The sequence below is a fragment of the Melitaea cinxia genome, chromosome 1, assembly GCF_905220565.1.
Source record: "Melitaea cinxia chromosome 1, ilMelCinx1.1, whole genome shotgun sequence".
NCBI lineage: Eukaryota > Metazoa > Arthropoda > Insecta > Lepidoptera > Nymphalidae > Melitaea > Melitaea cinxia.
The window spans coordinates 4,704,842-4,718,004 of NC_059394.1; the positions used below are offsets into that span (position 1 = coordinate 4,704,842).

Below are 13,163 nucleotides of genomic sequence, written 5' to 3' on the forward strand. Positions count from 1 at the left end.
CATATCTAATTAAAGCTTCCTTAACTTCAAAAATTTTAACTGAAGGCTTCTTGATGTGTCTTGTACAAATATAATTTAAGAAAATAATTAAATTCAGCAATAGTATTTTTAATGCAATATATTATATCCTACCATACCATAATTATATCGATCGAATAGAATATGTCTCAGTAAAATAAATTACTAATTGACAATAACAAATTCATTAAAAATATTTTTAGTGAATTAAATAAATTGAATAAGAATTGTTTTTTTCTAAGCAATCAAGAACTAGGTTATACGAACTGTTTCGTCGTCAAACAGCTTTTTTTCCGTGTTGTTATTCCAGTTTCTTGAAAAAAATATATACTAGTGACTTAAAATAAATTAAATTGATAGTAATATTCATAGATATCTATAAATACGATGCAAAATATTTTTCAAGCTAGTACATTCTTGACCTCGTTATCAACTCCAGTTTTAGAGTCATATAATTAATTAAAAAGTATTGTATCCGTATATATGCGACCTTGATAATATGTAAACGCATTATGTAACATGTTACGCAAAATTTAATCAGAGCAATGAAACGAGTTGAATGTACAAATAGCAGGTAGGTGGCAATTTGTATGTTATCAAAATATATGCCACACTATCTTAAGTTTCCGTGGTGTAGCGGTTATCACATCTGCCTAACACGCAGAAGGCCCCCGGTTCGATCCCGGGCGGAAACAATTATTTTGTAACACTAAGAATAAAACATATCTACGTAAATTTTAATATAATAATAAACTGTTCGTGTTTTTCATGTAAAGAAAAATGCAAAAATCAAGAACAATATACACTACTTTTTTTATCTAAAACGACAATAAGTCATTATAGATTATATTTTATCTTCGAAAATGACAGGCACTCCAATGTTACAGATTTGATCATATCATTAATTATAAAATATCGGAGTTGAACAAATGAAAAAAAAAAACATTTTAATTATTCCCGACAGAAGGTATACTGAACAAAATGGAAATTATAAAAACAAATCATTAAATAACTAAATTTAAAATTCAACTATAAAATAAAATAAAAATATTAACAATTTATTACCTAGATCAATATCTCTGATAGTTCTGAACTAAGAAATTCCTCAGATTTTCACGCACATTATGTTTTTATTGACTGCTATAAATGGTTGATATAATCATATAATATATTGGTTGACATTGTTTCGCTTTTATGAGTCTTAGCATAATGATTTATAGGTAGTAATTTAAGATAACGTATATTTGTAATCATAAAAGAATTATAAAAAGTAATCAATTATTTTTAGGTTTTATTGATAGCAAACCAGTCCTTTTTCTTAATAATAATATAGACGCGCTACAGTTGTACTTAAAAATTATTTAAGATTAGGGATTTAATATATAATTAACATTCCTTTAAATATAAGTAACGAGTAAATGAGAAATAACTTCAAAATATAAGCAAACTCCATAGAATAAAAGGCATCGATAATGACGAGAAATGTCTTGTGAAATAAAAATTAAAAAAAAAACATTAATTTAACAAAACAATACGATCGCTGAAAAACTAAGTTGTCGAAACGCTTTATTCGAATTATTACCGTCTCGCAGCTCATTCGAAAATCGTGAAAATTATTCGCTACAACAATTCGCAAACCGACCGATCCGTGACAGATATTCAAAGTTAAATGTACCGTTTAAAAATAAACAACTGAAAATGGTTTTACTCCTTCGTGCACCGCCAGCGTCTAAATAAAGAATTTTTAAATAAAACTATAAAAGGGAGTAATAAAATAAAAAGTATTTGCTTTAGAAATATTATGTACAAAGTGACTTTTAATAATGTCAGTCAGATTGCTTGACATTCGTTGAACAAAAATTCCAATAAAATTTGAGTATTTCTAAAACATTAATGAGGAAGTTTTTAAGGTGGAATATTTTCATAAAAAAAACACTGTATTAATATGTAAAAAAGAGCGTTATTTTATAAAGTAAAATTTATCAAACTTATTTCTACACCTTAGTGAATTTGAAAACACGAGTGCATGCATATCACTGCAAAATTTTCGTTAAACATTCATAAAAATCGATTTTAGGGTAGACTCCGTCAAACGTTAAAAAAATTAGCTCCTTATAAACTTCGATTCAACAACCGCTGTGGTATAGTGGTTCCATGTAGGCGCCTAAAACACCTTAATTGGAGAGCATGGTGATACGCACGAGAATATATCCACCAACCAGCAATGGTGTAGCGTGGCGGATCAAGCTCCAATCCTTCTCGTATGTGGAGAAAGAGGTCTAGCAGTGGTATGTAAAAGAAAAAGCAGCAAGACTTCATTTCATTCCGTGTGTGTGTGACAAAGTGAAACAGTCCCGTCTATTTATATATGGCGTATATTTCTTAGACTAGAACCGAGTCCCGTTCGCACGACTACACTTTTGATATAACGCTTCAATTTCAAATCTGTTTGTATTGCCTGATAGACTCCACTGAATGTTTATTCTTTGATGATGATGTTATTGCTATTTGCGGGTGAACTGATGAATAGAAAATAACTTTGGTATATTTGCTACATACAAGCTTCATTTTGTGACTTTTTGGTACATATACTTAATATCTATTACTTGAGATAATTTTGTTTCTCTCATTTTCATAGGTAGGTGTTCTTATTATTAATGATCAACGCTAATCAGCTTTTCTATAATTTTTCAGGGATGAAAGCATGCCCGTTCTACGGTAAGCAATAGCTATACCTCCCAAGTCATAACTTATACTGCTACAACTGCTATGTTTGGTTATCTCAGCAAAACACATATTTTGAAAACGTAATGATAATCAAAATTTCAATTACAAAGGCTATTATAACAACTAAAACGAATATCCGCTTATAGCATTCGTATTATTAAAAAATTTATATTGAGACAGTCAAATTGTTTTTAGCAGTGATGCTCTCAATAATATTCAATTGAACAAAATTTAATTCATGTTTCTTAATACATGATAAATAAATGTATATAGATCATATAGATGACGCTTACAATATAAGTATTAGGTGTGACCAAATTCTTGAGAGCGCGGGTATGTTATCGATGGGGTGGTAATTATTCATTTCAACGCATTCTCAAGATATTAAGTAAACATTCGTGAAACACAAAATAAAGCAGTTAACCTACTGACCCTCGCCAGTTAAGCCTATGACAGATGTTTTCACGGCTGAAATAGCCATTTAACACGCCATTCATACATAAATTGTCGCCAACATATTTTTAAAAACCCACTCAAACACAGAGCAAGTAACTTTTTGAACACTTTTATCGAAGGCACAGTATGACGAAACTATGTAAAGGAATTCTTATAGTCTGTGTAAATTTGTTTATCTCTGAAACGACCTTGCGTGACAAATAACATTGCAGTATTGCGATAGGAAAAGGTCCATCGAATGGGGTCGGAATGGCAAACTATTTGTTTAAGGTAATAAAAATTCCACGAGCTTAAACATATATATTAAGTTTTTTTTTTGTACTCTAAGGGAACCAAAAAATAGCGTATGGTCCGCCTAATGATAAACGGATGCCGTAGCCGATGTTCGCCTGCATTGCGTTCTCTCGATCCTCCCAAATAGCTCTGGCCATCTTAGTCACTATAGTAATAAAACACTAGGAACTTGTAAACAGTATTATTTGAATGTGATCTCATATTCATAAATCAGGCTGTTCCAGAATTAGAACGATTTTTTTCTAGCCATGCTCAATAAATTTCCGTGCGCATTAAATAAACGCCATAATATTTAATTCAACACACATAATTCTATAATTAGGTATATTGCTGTTTTGTAACTAAACATTAAATTGAAGAGAAACAAATATAAAAATAAACTTTGAAGTCAAACCCTCAAACGGAAAAGATAAAAAAAAAGTTGTAAAATCAAAGAAGAAAGAAATTGAATTTCACGTATCAACGTGCAACCAAGTGTAGCTGTAATATCACTACGCCCCACACACCCTTCGTATCAGTGAAATTGTTCCCCGTATCAGACCATCTTCAGGGGTTTCGAATGCAACATTGCAGTTTAGAGATATTTTATGTTTTTCCGCTCGAATTGTATGGGACAAGTCCGTTCAAGATAAATTGTAAATATTTTCTTGACAACGAGTGGAATATAAATTTGAAGGACAGTTAAATTAGTTGTCTGTGGTTCATGTTTTAATTATCTTCTACTAGAACCTTTACTAAGCATTTATACTTAGAGAAAGAAACATGTAAAAAAATTATTACAAAGAACTTAATTTCTTTATAGTTTCTGTGTATTTTTTAACTAACTTCAAAAAAAGGAGGAAGCTACTTAATTCGACCGTATATATCGAAACCCTCGAAAATCGATGTAATTGAAGTCGGTTTTTTTCGTTTGCGAGCAAACACAATTATTTAAATCGTCAACAAATCTTTCAAATTATCGTATTATTAATAAATAGTGCAATTGTAAGTATAAATTAGACGTGGTTGTGTGATTTGTCTAGTTTATTAAAGAAATAACTACTTTATAAAACTATTTACTTTAACTAATATAATAGTAATATTTGCATTGCTTTTAGTAAAACAATGCTTAAGTCAAATGTCACGAATGAAATTAATTTCAATATTATCTTGATAAAATAATAAGTAAACTCGTCAAAGTAATTTTAACCTAATTAAAGAAATTGAAGCAACATTAGCGCTAAGGTAATTAGGATGTTGTAGTATGAGAGCCAGCAGTTTTTTTCAAACACATGTCATACGCTTAAAATACAGATTCATAGAAACAAATAAATCATTTGTACATACAATATTATTAATACGAAATTAATTCTCAAAAAACACTTTATTTATATAATTTTGATAACATCTCATAACATTTCTATAGTAACTTACATAAGATTTGTATTTTGATGATCACTTGCATAGTTGGTGCTAATTTAAAATCGTGTACATTTTAATTTTCCATATCATGTGATTGTCAAGAAGCTTATATTTATATTGTTCCTGTGTGTTTTTGAACCGGAATCAGGATTTTAATCCTATTAAGAACTGTGCACATGTTTGTGCGTGTTGAGCTGGCGATTGCAGGTTCGATCCCCCCGCACATGACAAATATTTGTATTGGCCATAACTTATGTTTGCTGCAGTCTGGATGTTTTTGCAGACCTTGTGGGTGTGTCTCGGTGAGCACGTTAAGCCGTCGGTCCCGGTTGTTATCATGTAAACCTGATAGCGATCGTTACTCAGTAAGGAATATATCCACCAACCTGCATTGGAGCAGCGTAGTAGATTAAGCTCTGATTTTTCTCCTACGTGGGGTAAAAAGGTCTAATCCCAGCAGTGGGATATTACAGGCTGCAGTAAATAAAAACTGTGAATCACGGAATATTTAATATTAATACAAATATCAATAAGCCATAATAATATTAATACTTTATTTTAAACAACTAGCTCTAAGACTATTAGTACATTAAGTAAACGTCAAAATTGTAACATAATCACGTTACCATTCTGACATATTAGGTGGAGTTCGTTGAGTCTTAATTACCTTTTACCATGAACGTAGTTTAGTCTGGGATTATTCAGTACTTAGAGCTTTTAGTATATAATCGCCTTACTCTGTATAATAATTGATATTAAAGGATATATTTTAGGAACTTTCATAAGTTGTGTGTGAAACTTAATAAACATTTGAACACGATTTTGCTGAAAATATGGAGCAGCCCGACTGGGGTAGTACCTCGACCTTACAGATGATCAAAGCTAAATAATACTGTTTTCAAGCAGTGTTGTGTTCCTATTGTGAGTAAGGTGACCAGACCTCCTGGGGGGAATTGGGGGTAGGGTCCACAACGCGCTTGCAATGCTTCTGGTGTTGCAGACGTCTATAAGATACGGAAATCGCTTACCATCGGGCGAGCCGTACGCTTGTTTGACGACCTAGTTGTATAAAAAAAAATCTTATACACCAAAAACTCCACTCTTCGTTTGTCTAATATACCGTCTGTCTGCCTATTAATGAACAAACGGTAAAAAAAATTCAAATTACTTATTACTGTGCCATTACAACTACAAGTAATAAAATTAAATTAATTTCAGAGAATATAATAAAACGCTATGTTTCCTATGTTTATATATATCATGGAAAGTATACAGTAAATATTATAATATATTGTGGGTTAATTCTGCTTCTGAGATTACCTCTAGCACGTAGATTTTTTTTATATATAAGATAATAATCTTATATGATATTTGTTTGCTTTAAAACGGATTCCTTCTTAAATAATATACAACTTCGTAGCCGCCTTATTTTTTTTTCGTGAACATCCATCAAGCAATCATCATCATCATCATCATATATCATCATTATACATGCCGAAATAAAATATAGTCTATCTTTTAAGTTGCACAAAGTTACATATCTGTGCAAGTATTTGTATAAGCCCATCGCGGACAAACAACGTGACGCGTAATTTATCTATATATATGAAAATGAATGTTAGTCTGTATGTCCTTTATAGAATCGTAAACTATGCGTTTGATCATGTCATACTCTTCAGCAAAGTGTTGTGCATGAGCCCACAAAGGTTTCTGAGTTTGTATGACCAAAAAAATAAATAAATAGTAAAGCACCGCGCGCAGGGTACAGCTAGTTTATACATATTAAGACGAGATGCTCATTGAAACGATCTTTCACAAAATAGTAATTAAATTAAATAGCAATTTAATTTTTTACTACAGGCTGTTCTGTTATTAATTTTATTTTCCAATCATACTAATACAACTATGTCCCATCACAAATAAAGTCACATAACGTAAATAAAAAAGCAATTCCGACCACGCATTCAGTTAACTTTTGAAACAGACGAGATACTAACAACATCTCAAAGTTATGCCTACCCCAATAAGAGCGACATTTGTGCCCCATTCACCCATAAACCGAATAAGGTCACGCGTAAATACACGTCACGGTACGTGTATCTTGGATCATTCGATATATACCGCGCTACGTGGCCTGTGTGGTAATGTGTTTCCAAAGAGTAAACTTTCGTAGAATAACCACGTAAAGAAATTATTATGCAAAAATGTTAACACCCTGGGGCACTCTCAAGTGTGTTTTCAAAACTGTGTTGTACTTTGAGATTATGTCATTTCTGCACAGTCATGGACAAAATTCAAAGAGACTATTAATTTATGAACGTAAATAAAACAAGTCTTTTCAGAAACTAAATGACTTACTTAACACTAGGTATATTATATTATTTATCGATAGCAAAAAAAATATCTCAGGTTATAATACGAAATTATATCAAAGTATATTTTCGACTCCAATGTCGGAGGCAGCCAAGATAATTTATAGCTTTAGATTAAAATAGAAATAAAAAATAGTATTTACAGTTGAATTGACTGACATTTTCAGCCTAGCTGTAAAAAGTCTCAAATACAAAATAGATTACACAGAAAAGATAATGTAGAAGTAGCTTTAAAATAGCTATTAAAATATACTAGCGGTTGCCCAGACGTCGAAATTCGACCATAATTAAAAATTTAAATCAAAGAAAACCAAAAAATTATGAAGATAAAGAACATTTAAAAAAAAAATCCAATTTGACTACAGACTTTGACAATCAACAAATAAGTATAATAAAGTGTCAAATACATGGTAGTGTGTGTAATGTTTTTTTTTTTTTTTATTCATGTAATATACTTTTATGCATAATTTTAAAAAAATGTATAGCATTTTGCAGAGAAAGTTCTGTATAAACTATAAGTGTACGTAATTACATACTCCTCCATGTCGCAATTTTCGTAAAAAGGGGTACAAAATTTTTGCTTCACGTATATAGATTTCTATAAATTGAAATTAAAACAATTAAACGCCATATTTAAAGCGAAAAATACATGTTTATAGAAAGTGTAATAGATTTCTGGAATGCTGATATTCAGAAACAAAGACCTACAAAGTATTTAATATTTTAGTGCTCTTTTTACTAACGACCATCGCAAGCTTTGCTAAGCTTTAAAGGTGGCAGCGATTACATTTCCTTAGTACTGTAATATCTTGTCAGATTCATAACGCTTAAACAACGAAAACGATAAATACCTAGCCTAAATACCTTGACCGCATTTTTGATCTAGAAATGTAAAAAGTATAATCCAAACTTTCTAGATTATATTCTATGATCCACTGCAGATACCGACGGCTGTAACTAAAATGTACAGGATCAAATAATACAACGTGACAATAAAATAAATCAATACGATATCCATATCGTAATAACCATAAATTGATATTGATAGCATCTTCCCACAATTCTACATCAGTGTAATATAATAATACATTGAAACGTGAATGTGCTGACTTTCAATTTGTTTGTAATTTTATTTCACTTTATATCAATATCGGTGTTTTTTTTTGTATTAAAAATAATAGTATGAACTTTTTTTTATTTTATTTTTTATGATAAAATTGTCCATTGTGGCTCATAATGCAGTTTGATACAGTGGGAGATCACATATCAGGGACACTATATTGGATAGTTTTGACAGTTTGTCGTTCTACTTATTTTTGCTTGAGTGCGTTTCTTTTCAGTCCTTTGCAGTTGACTGCAACTGCTGGACAAACCCCTACCAAAGTTTACGTCGACTTTCCCGGATGTCCGCAAACTTCATCTAACCTTCATCTGTCTTACGCAAATACGCCCCAAATTGGGTTAGCCGCTCCAGCGTTCATCAGCCCAGTGGCACACGTAACCAGCCCACAGCCCACAGCTTACGTAGGACTCTAATTGTGGTAATTATTCCGTTGGTCTTTAGTTTAAGCTTCTTATAATCATCATTAGCGCGCAATAACAGACTAATATCTCTAGTTACTATTGTATTAAAAGTTTATGATAAATTGATTAACGAGGTATACCTATCTACGATAATTGATTTGGATATTGTGCAGGATCATCCATACAATACCATGTGAAGTGTTAAGCTTACTTTTAAATACTACCCTGACTGCTATTCACCAGTTTACGCCAGCTTCATTGACCTCTGTAGGAAGTTGTTTTAAAACACTTGTTTCAATAATACGTATTACCAACGCAGACAACACAATAATTCTATAAGATTTTGATACATATGTACCTAGATAGAACAAAATATTGAGATCAAATAAATAATTTTTATAACTATTTGTGATATATATATATATATATATATATATATATATATATATATATATATCGACGCCCCCGTGCAATAAGTCGGTAATCGAAAAAAGCAAATTTTACAGGAAAAATAATTTACTGTTTTTCTTGAATAACTTTCTAACCTCTGGGAGTATTGCGGTCATTGATACATCAAATGAAAGCTAATTTTTTATGAAATGCTATTTTATCACCTGATTTAAATTAAATGCATCCTGTCGGCTGTAATATGAAAAATATTTTTTTACAGTATCGAGAAAAGTTTCATTGTTCTGCAATAGTAACTAACGGGATTATTGTGGAAAATTTATGAAGAGTGTTGATTTGTAACAGCATACTATCGACTTTTATAACGTTTATTATTATTATAGCTAGTGAACGTAATATATATTAACCAAGTTATTCTAGTAATTTTCTATATGCAAGAAATACCGTATAAATAAAATACAGTACTAAATAGAAAATTTAACAACAATTTTTTCATATTACCGTTCATAACAAAAGAACCTTTGAAGAATATTAAACCAAGGTTTTTATTTGAAATAAATTTATAATTATGAATTTAATTATTTTTATTATATTTAAATACAATTTACATAAATTATAGCCAGAATCAACGATATAAATGGAATATAAGAAACACATATTGAATAAGACGATTAACAAAATCAGTGTGAAATTCTAAATAAAAATCAATACAAACATAAATTTAAAAAATCAACAACTATCCTCTTCATTTTTGTCTGTGCGTCCTCATTTTCAATAAATGATAACGACTTATAAAAGGAATGAAAAAATCACGAGATAGTGCCACTTTTACATAAACTTATTAGATCTGTGTGTAAAGCTTTGGTAAATGGAATGGGCTGGTGGTAGACTCGCTGCAACTCAATGATACCTGGAACTATAGGTGTAATTTGTTTTCGTTTACGTCCTCGCCGTCTAATATTTAAAGTAGATTGTAGATTAGTATCAAGTTTGGAATATGCGTCTTCATAATTGTATCTAAAACAGTTTATTTTCCCGCAAATGTGTCGCTTTAACCTCCATTACGTCCGCCCAGTGGATTATCTCTCCATCTTTATCTTGTCGCCAATTATTAGGTTCTACAAGTTGTTTAATATCATAGATATTGGATTGTTCAAGTTCTTCAACACAATACTTTTCGCCAGTTACTTTAGAGTTAAAAATAAAGTTATATATTTGATCGGGGGGTATACCACTTTATTCTTTAAGTTTCTTTCAATGTATGCATACATGGAATCTTTCTCATTCTGGCTGTGTCCCGTTTCGAAAAACCTGTGGGTAATAGAAATGCCTAGTAATCTGGCAGCATAAAGATATAGAGCAAAAATATATCTATTTTTATTTTGCCCATAACATCCATCAGATAAAGTGAAATGTGGTAATGCCATCTTCGTGGTTAGTTTAAAAAAAATGTAGCAAAGCGCTACCTATTTCCGTACTACCTCTTTTTGCTATTTGGAAGTGCCATACATAACAGTAGCCTTTTTTCCTAAGAGCGTCAAAAACTGTAAAATTATATACAGTATATTTACGCTTGTAGTGAAATATATTCACTTCAAATTGTGGTATACTTAAAACTTATTGTAAATCAAAAATTGCTGTCATAGAACTATTTTTATCAGCAGTATCTATTTTGCCTTTCTTAATTTTTCTAATAATATCTTTTCTTTCCAAATGGTATCTATGTTTTTCCTCTAGACACGCTTTAATCAAAGGATCAGCTTGATCAAATAAAGAACACGAAGGGCATTGATCCTTTTTTGGTTTTAAAAATGAGTAGTTGTAATTTGAATTAAAAACAGTTTCATATTGGCGTTTTGTAGCCATTGTTATATTATTGTAATTTTAATTTGCAAACCACTCAGTGTAAATGCGATACATTTTTGAAATATTTAAATTTTCTGAAAGATATTCCCGCTTAGATGTTTTCAGAGTGTAATGCGAGTCTACTTTTGGAAACAGTTGAATATGCGTTTTAATACTTAACTCTGTAGCAGTACTCATTTTCCGAGGTCTGTTATTGTGAACTCCCCTGTTATCTTTGAAGCCCTCATCTGATTTAACCTTTTTTAATGCTGTATACACCATTTGTTCCCCAATTTGTAATGTATTAAGAAATTTTTTTTACAAACTAATACGTCCTCGTTATTTAAGGAAAAATGATATTTTAATCTTTGAAAGCGATTGTTTTTGCGTTCTAATGACATACGTTTGATGGTATCAGACGAAATAAATTTTTCACCACAACCCTTTTTACACGCGCACGAGGGATTTAAAGATTTTTTAGGATACCTTTTTTTAGTTTCTTATATCTTTCTTAGGCCTCGCCGCTGTTGTTCAGTTTTTTATTTTTCTTATAACTCCACTCATTTTTGTCCAGTTTGCGTTTCCTAGTTAGTTTTTTTTTTTTTCTTTCTTTGATTTAGCTGGTTTATCCTGGTTACTTGTAACGCTTTCTTCATCATCTGTGCATCTTGCCTCAGAAAAATTATGTTCCATTTCAATCTTGTCATCACCCTCAGGACAATTCCTTGGTATGTTTCCTGTTAGTGTCACATCAATTTTGTTAAAGCTTTCGGTTTCTATGTTTTGGTCTGGTTCTTATGTTTCATCTAGATCTATAGTAGATTTTTTACATGAAGTATGTATTGGTGCTATATTACTGTCTACCAAGGTTACATCATTTGATCGCATAATTCGTTTTTTTCGTTTTCGAAGTATTCAAATATTTATTTGATTCTACATCTTCACCTAAAATTATAAATTGAAATATAAGAAGTAGGAAGTTAAACGTCTTCCTTATTTAAAAATTGTCACAGAAATGAAATTATCACAACATAAAACAACAAAATAGTTTTAATAGGTAGAATGAAGTACTTACTCTCAAAGTCATCTAATTTGTTCACCAAGAACAGCATTCGTCTTACACGAGAATTTTTTGATTCTCTAGGTTTTCTCAATTCCATCATAAAATACTAATTCAAGCGGTAAACAACAGTATCCTATACAATCCTCATTCACACTTACACATAAATACACTTATAATAATCAGAATACCATAAAAAGAAAGAAAGACATGTATATTACAAATTATCTGATGATGAAGTAAACATAATAATGTTGAATACAGATATCGACATGGTCGAATTTGAAACGAATAGTAGGTATGTTAATGTTACAAAACATTTTCCTTTCTAAAAACTTTGTTATTTGCTATTACTGATTAATGTTTTGCAAATTAAACACGAAATAAATATGGCATATGCGTTTAACGGAAATTGCAAATTATTCACTACAATAACCCAGTAATAGCAACTTACCGAATACCGAAAAGAAAAACACTTATGTATTAATGTGTAATGATGTTTTTCTCGTCATAAATGTATTTACAATTTCCCTACAACAAAGTGGCTATTCCAAATATCTCCCAAAATGTAAGTAGGAAAATTATAAAAAAAATTCACAATGTGTATTCTGACCCATAGATTACGATTTTAACATAACAGCAAAAAGTCCATTATAGCACATTACCGACTTATTGCACGGGGGCGTCGAATTATATATATATATATATATATATATTTACAAAGTTGATTTAAAGCGTGAAAATTGTAAATAAACATAGATTTATATAGAAATAAACAGATTTATATAGAGAATTCAATTTAAAAATCCTATCTCAAAATTTTTCTTCACTAACCAACTTTTGTCGTTCAGAGAACGAAGCGTGCAGTCTCTGGCGTCAATTTATTTTGCTAAGCGTAATAGAATTTTTCAAAGAGGGCAACACTGTTAGTAGTTTTGAGACTTGACAGATAACGTTATTACTACAAGATACTTCCATTACACTCTTGATGTATAGTTTGTTATGTGACGAGATAAATGTAAACAAACCTTCTTTGTTGTCATTGTAGCCCTAGGATT

General features: G+C 30.8%; 1 non-coding gene across 1 annotated transcript; it reads left to right on the forward strand.

The window, feature by feature from the left end:
* The first annotated feature begins 640 nt into the window (after positions 1-640).
* On the forward strand, positions 641-713 carry Trnav-aac. Its single transcript has one exon. It is a non-coding gene; the product is annotated as a tRNA-Val (tRNA).
* Positions 714-13,163: the final 12,450 nt, after the last annotated feature.